Below are 6,894 nucleotides of genomic sequence, written 5' to 3'. Positions count from 1 at the left end.
GTCTTAGCTGTCATATACATCTGACGCCTGCTGGGTCCTGCAGGCCAGTCATACACACCTCTTATGTGAAGTTGCCTGAGGTTGGCTCTCTAGAGGCAGAGGTATTCAAACCATCCACACAAGACACATGCCACAACCAAATCAAGCAGTTACTTCATTTTGCATAAAGCTTTGAAGCTGCAGGCTGGGCACATGGATTGTTACCAGTCTGAATCTTAAGACTTTGCAACATCTTTCCCGAGAGAGAAATTAGACTAAAATTCATAAGAGTATCGCTTTGAAAAGTAAGCATCCAAAGGCAGCTGGGTGAGAGGAATATAAATAGATGTCACACAGGCACGTGACCCTGCTGTACATTTGTGTGAGGATTGTTGAGTGCCTGAGGTGCTTATGTTGGCAGACTTGTGCAGGCATAAACATACCTGTTAAGGAGGGCTGGGAATACATCTCACGATCAGTGGGGCACATTCCATGGAGCCCAATGCTGAGCCAAAGCTAAGACTGCAATGTAGCATTAAGACATGCTGGTGGCTTCTGTGTATTGTAGCATCTCAACAGTCACAGGTTGTAGTAATTTCTTCCTCTTCTCTATGTTCTCAGCCATCAACAAATCCAGGCAAAGGAATCAGAAGGTCTACTTGGCCCAGGTAAAATGTCTCCCATTCCAGAAATTCTTCAGATGTTGAGGACTGCTGTTGGGCCTCTTTTTATTTTTAGACATTTATTTTCATGTGCGTGCGTGCGTGTGTGTAATAAGGAACAGAGTGACGCCATGAGAGAAGAGGCAGAATGTCAATAGAGTGCTGAAGTCTGGAGTGCACGAACAACAGTACACAACTAAGCAGGTGGCATTGATATGTATTTGTGCACACACACATAATCACATATATATACATATACATGCATGTGTGTAATGATAATAATCAAAGACAAAGAAGGTGTTATTGAGAGTTGGAAGCCATGGAGAGAGCTTTAAGAAAGGGCGCCTGGCTGGGACAGGCTGGGGAAAAGCAATGCAACTCTCTTTCAGTTGTCAGGGTTAAAGGTAAACATTGATAACTGGGCCCTCACTTCAGTGGATGCCAGTTTTGGAAGCAAAGGCATCCTGCATTGAATATGTCCAGGGTTTTTTTAAGTTCTTTTTTTTCTTCTGGTATTATAATGCAGTTATATTATTTCTTTCTTTCCTGCCTTTTTTCAAACCATGTCATTATTTCTTCTTGCTCTCTTTCAAATTCATGGTCTCTTTTCATTAATTATTATTATTATATGTTTCTAAATATACAATCTGTATAATGTAGTTGCTATTTGTTTTCAAGAATGACTATGTGGTATTGGATAACCAATTGGTGTGCTCTTCAAAAATGAAGGCTTGCCAACTAAAAATATTGCCTATGTGGAAAGTTCTGTTAGTTATCTGGGATACAGTAATGCCACCTCATAATGTGACAGTAAACCTGTGGTTGTCTCACGCATTTGCAAAGAGGCACAGCTAAAACAAATCTTGTCCTGTGGTTTCCCACCTGAGGATAAATCACAGCGTGGACATGGAAGAATTTAATTGCCTACATGATGCTTTTGCATCTCCACTTTTAGCTGTATTTTCGGGTATCTTGTCAGGTGTATTTTTTTCAGAGCATAAGATAATAATAATATTAGAGGTACACTTTTTCTTCCTCAAACTCATTTTATTCATAACGTTTGGGACTGTAGTGTATGGGAAACCCTGCAGAAAGCTGTCTCATAATGAGCAGTGGGAGGCACCTTAGCCATGACCTCATTGTACGACACAGAGAACCCAGATGACCATAATCCCAAGTCAAGGTGGGGTCTGAAGGTCACCCAGTACTAGCAAGACATGTGCCAATGCTTCCTGACACCAGCAAAGTCTATGTGTAGAGATGGAGAGTCCCATAGGTAGTCTATAGTCCAAGTTTCCTACTGTCTTAGTCAGGGTTTGTAGTCCTACAGAAACATCACAACCAAGAAGCAAGTTGGAGAAGAAAAGATTTATTCAGATTACACTTCCACATTGCTGTTCATCACCAAAGGAAGTCAGGACTGGAACTCAAGCAAGTCAGGAAATAGGAGCTGATACAGAGGCCATGGAGGGATGTTACTTACTGGCTTGCTGTCCCTGGCTTGCTCAGCTTGCTTTCTTATAGAACCCAAGACCACCAGCCCAGGGATGGCACCACCCACAATGGGCTGGGTCCTCCCCCCTTGATCACCAATTAGGAAAATGCCTTACAGCTGGGTCTCATGGAGGCATCTTCTCAAGGAAGGCTCCTTTCTCTGTGATAACTCCAGCTTGTGTCAAGTTGACACACCAAACCAGCCAGTACACCTACCTAGTCTGAAGAGTTGGAAAGGAAACAACTTTCAGAGTCACTGGTCATACAGCACTTAACCTTCATGTTGTTGCACACAAAAGACAAGAGCAGTCCAGCTGGTGTTGGAAAATGACCAGTATGGAGAAGTTGGTACCCCATGTTGAGCTCTAGGTATGTCTCTGCTGGAAGCTTCAGCCATTCTCAAAACTTAGTTCCTAAAGCCTGGGTAGTCTCCACAGGAGTGTCCTTCCACTCTAATAATCACCTCCGTTTCTCCACCATAGTTATAATGGCTGTTTCTTCTGAGAGACTTTATGGCTGCTGTCCCAAGGCCTGTCAGTGCTCATTACCTGAAGTAGTACCATATGGCTCTCTAGGTTCTGTGATCAACCAGGAAGAGCCTTCTTCTCCATAGTTTTCCAGTGATTGGCTTTTTTTTCTGGATTGCAGAGAGAGAGAGGCAGGATGTGGAAAACATGTCGGACTTCATAAACACATCTACTATCATTTCATGTTTGGCAATAATTTCTGAGTGCAGGTCGGCTCCACAAGGTCACCATCCTGGTAAATTTCAAGAACACTCAAGAACTTGTGCTCAAACCCCATGATCAGAGCACAACATGGTGCTCATATGTTTGGCTTAGCAGTTTTGATGCAGAGATGGCTGTATCATGAGGGAAGAGGGGCCTGCCTTTATTCCAAGATGGTGTAGCACAGAGCCAGGACACAGAGCGTGCTCCAAAGAGGAAACAATTATAATTTATGACCATTTGGGGACCAGACCCGGTGAGTGGAAGCAGCAGATGCCTTTCTTCTGATGTGCCTGCATTCCCTGCTGGGTCTTTGAAGCTGGACTTCCTCTGGAAGGTGGTACAGTCTGACTCAAATGGTGTTAAGCACTCACACAGAAACAATACTAAGTGGTTAGTCTCCATTCTGGTCCTAATTGATTCTCAGGCAAGCCCCATGATCAGTGTTCTCACTCACACCTAGTTATTTAAATAAAGAACAGGGCTACTCAGATGCTGATCATGAACACAGATACAGTCTTTCTCACTTCTCTTCAGTCTGCATGGGAACTAGGACAGCCTTGGGGGAGAGAGACGGTGATTCTACTGTTCCCCTGCAGAAAATGTTGCATATAGTACTCAGAATTTAAAAAGCAGATAGGAGTCTGGGAAGTTATAACATCATTTCTGATCCTAGTCCTTCTAAGCCATGTTCTAAGATGATCCAAATCCATCTGTGAGTTTGGTAGACAATTCATGTGAGTTAATTCTTTACTTGAACACACAGTTGCATCTATGTCCTAGGAAACCTAAAAGTAGGAAATTTCTATATTAACCAGGAGATAGGACTGGTTTCCTTGGGTGTCCGAGTGGGTTTTATGGTGTTCTGACCTGCACTTAGATACGAAACAACTCACAGGAAGCCTTGATAGCATGCTGTTGTCTCTACAGGTGCTGTTCTCATCAGTTCCAAAGTGTGGTAGGCTGGTTTCCTACATCACTTGACCTTTGAAAGAGCACTTGTGAGAAGGGTATGTCCATCTGTGGCTAGAAGAAAAGTATGCAGATATACTGCAGTCTAATAGCTGTGGCCAACCTAAGATGAGGTCCCCACAGCATGAGCCATGAGCATAGAACTCAGTGTTCAGTGGTAGGAAGGGCATTGAAGGAGAATGGAAGTCGGGACATTTGGCACGTTGAACTGATGTCTGAGGAAATAAGACAATTTCACTGTAAATATGAGGGAATTACTGTTACTCACAAAATCAATATTTCTGTGGATGCAGAGTGCTGAGTCGAAGAAATCTGTTATCAGAAGTCCAGGCTGTGATGATTATAGCCCAGTATCCAGGATAGGCTTTCTTGTGGCTACTGGTCTACTTCAAGGCAACATGGCTCACCCTATAGGGACTTAGAAACCCTCAGGAGCAGGGAGGAGGCATGTTTCTGTTTAAATCATAAGAAAGTCAAGTGTGGAGAACTACTTAATCAGTCCTCACTGCAGCAAGGCATGCACATACCTTGGCTGAGCCAGCAGGGTTACTGATGAGAAAAGTGGTTTTGACAAGTCCGGGATGCTGGATCCCGTCTGTCTCCTCCACCATTCTGAGGTGTCAGGCATGAGAAAGGGCAGACTCGGACATAACCTCAATAATGTGAAGCAGTTTCCTTCTTGAGCCATAAATTCTGGTGAGAACCTGGGGAGGGATGCAGTCTGAAGATGTCATTAACAAGGCTCCCCCCAACCCCCTCTCCTCACGTATCTCCGGGTAGTTGTGTGATTAACACACTTCTGTCTGACATTGGGACCTGTCACAACATTGTTTTAGAATGAGTTCAACTCCCAAGCATTTGACCTGTGTTTGCTCATCAGTGAAATCAATTCACAGACTCATCCTAACTCAGTTGTTCATGATTCAAGTGGCCTTGCAGGAAACACATACATCCACTGAGAGAGAGAGATAAAGGGCTGAGCATGTGAGACGTGATGGTCTGAAATACCTGCTACCGAACCTGTTCCATAAATGTAAGAGCTTTGAGGAAATGAAGGCGGGGGCTGGGAGAACAAACTCCACACTCATAAATAAAAAGCAAGAGCCCTGGAATGTTGACTGTTTATGAGTGCTCTATCATTACTGTTTTTCAAAGGACTCTTGGACTCCAACACACTTGCTGGCATGGAGCAGGAACAAACTAGCTCTGGATGTATGTGAAAGAATCAGGTGCACTCAGTGCTCACAGGTGGAATTGTTTGTTTCTTTGTTTGCTTTCTTTCTTTTTTCCTTTAAAACAATCAGGGCTGGAGAGACTGCTCTTCCAGAGGTCCTGAGTTAAATTCCCAGCAACCACATAGTAGCTCATGACCATCGGTAATGAGATCTGATGTCCCTTTCTAGGGTGTCTGAAGACAGTGACAGTGTACTCACATATATTAAATAAATAAATAAAACCATAGTTAAATAGATGCACATATATGTGCACCTACATGTTTAATGTTAATATTTCAGTGCCAAACAAGGCCTATGCACTTATTAGCAGGTCATTATCATTGAGAATTGTTGTAGAAGAAGTATTATATGTATTTGGTAATTTCAGCCTGAAGACTCATTCCCACTGACTGAAGGTCAGACAGATCCACTCAGCCCAACAGTGGCAGGACACATAAATGTTTCCCTTTGGTGACTCGCAAACTGTCACCCACATTTCTCAACTTTCCCCTTTTCTGTTAGTTTAAACTTATTACATGTATAAATCATCTTGGTAAATGAATGCATTGCCTCTGGGGACACGTGGCCTCTTCTCCCACCCAGGCCTAGGAAAGGGGTCAGATCAAAGGAGAAGGTGACTGACAAGAAGATCATGGTTGATATCCATTTAAGAGAAGGAGATAGCCTACTGTGGTAAATTTTCCTATGACTGAAACATGCATGTTGTGATACATGAAAATGCATGTAGACATCCATGAACATACAATCAATACACAAAAATCACCATCATCATCATTATCATCATCATCACCACCACCACCACCACCATCATCATCGACAATAGCAACAAAATTACCTTTGCTATTGAGAGAGTAATCCAATCATGAAGGTGACTTGAGAGGTAAGTTAGCCTAACACAGTCACAGGGAAAGTTACAAGGAATAAAATAATATCAAAAGATCATTGGGAGACAAAATAAAAGGAAAATAAAATGAACAGTTGGAAAAATACCAATTGTAGGCTGCTGCATCTTCCAGCATTGCTGGGGTCCATCCTCGACACAGCAGAGTTCTCAACTGGAAGCAGGGACGTGTGGAAGGCGCATAATAAATATACACAGACTACTCTTGGGGTACAAACTGACAGGCAATTTCAAGGCTTAAAGTTTCTCTCTCTCTCTCTCTCTCTCTCTCTCTCTCTCTCTCTCTCTCTCTCTCTCTCTCCCTCTCTCTCTCTCTCTCTCTCTCTCTCTTTCTCTCCTCAGCTTGAGGCTGCATACACTCTGCACTCTGCATTCTCTCTCGAACTCTGCTTTTCTCCATTGTGCTTTCCTTTTCTCAAACTCCCACACTCATGCACACCTCATTACCCTTTCATTCTCACACACACTCTTCATACACACCTCACACACATCACATGTACTCTCCTTTCACTCACACACATAGTCTTCATACACACCTCACACACATCACATGTACTCTCCTTTCACTCACACACATAGTCTTCATACACACCTCACATTCTCTCTTCACTCACTCTTCACATGTTCTTCTCATGTCCCCACTCGCTGCCTCATTTGTTCCCTCGTTCTCTCCATCACTCACTTTCACATTTGCTCTCTCATTCACTCTCTCATTTGCTCTCCAGCCTTTCTTTTGCCCCAGTCTTTTATTGACAATCTAAAAGCAGGTAGATAAGACATTGTATAATCATTGTCACATCAAAGTCAAAAGAATAACCATAGCCCACAAAAAATTAAGAATTACAATTGTTCCTCAAAGTTTCAAGCTTCCCCTATTCCCAGGCCTGTGGCCAAAATAATAATAATAATCACAAACTTATCAT

The 6,894-nt window shown here is 42.9% G+C and overlaps 1 long non-coding RNA gene across 1 annotated transcript; it reads right to left on the bottom strand.

Annotated features, from left to right (window-relative positions):
- Positions 1–3,757: 3,757 nt before the first annotated feature.
- On the bottom strand, positions 3,758–6,686 carry LOC116894652. Its single transcript, XR_004387033.1, has 4 exons — positions 6,654–6,686; positions 6,061–6,125; positions 4,104–4,539; positions 3,758–3,889 (listed from the first exon to the last, which is right to left on the bottom strand). It is a non-coding gene; the product is annotated as an uncharacterized LOC116894652 (long non-coding RNA).
- Positions 6,687–6,894: the final 208 nt, after the last annotated feature.

This window comes from Rattus rattus, chromosome 2 (genome assembly GCF_011064425.1).
Source record: "Rattus rattus isolate New Zealand chromosome 2, Rrattus_CSIRO_v1, whole genome shotgun sequence".
NCBI classification, from domain to species: Eukaryota; Metazoa; Chordata; class Mammalia; order Rodentia; family Muridae; genus Rattus; species Rattus rattus.
Note: the sequence above shows the minus strand (reverse complement) of the source record. Positions and strands in the feature narration are given on the sequence as shown.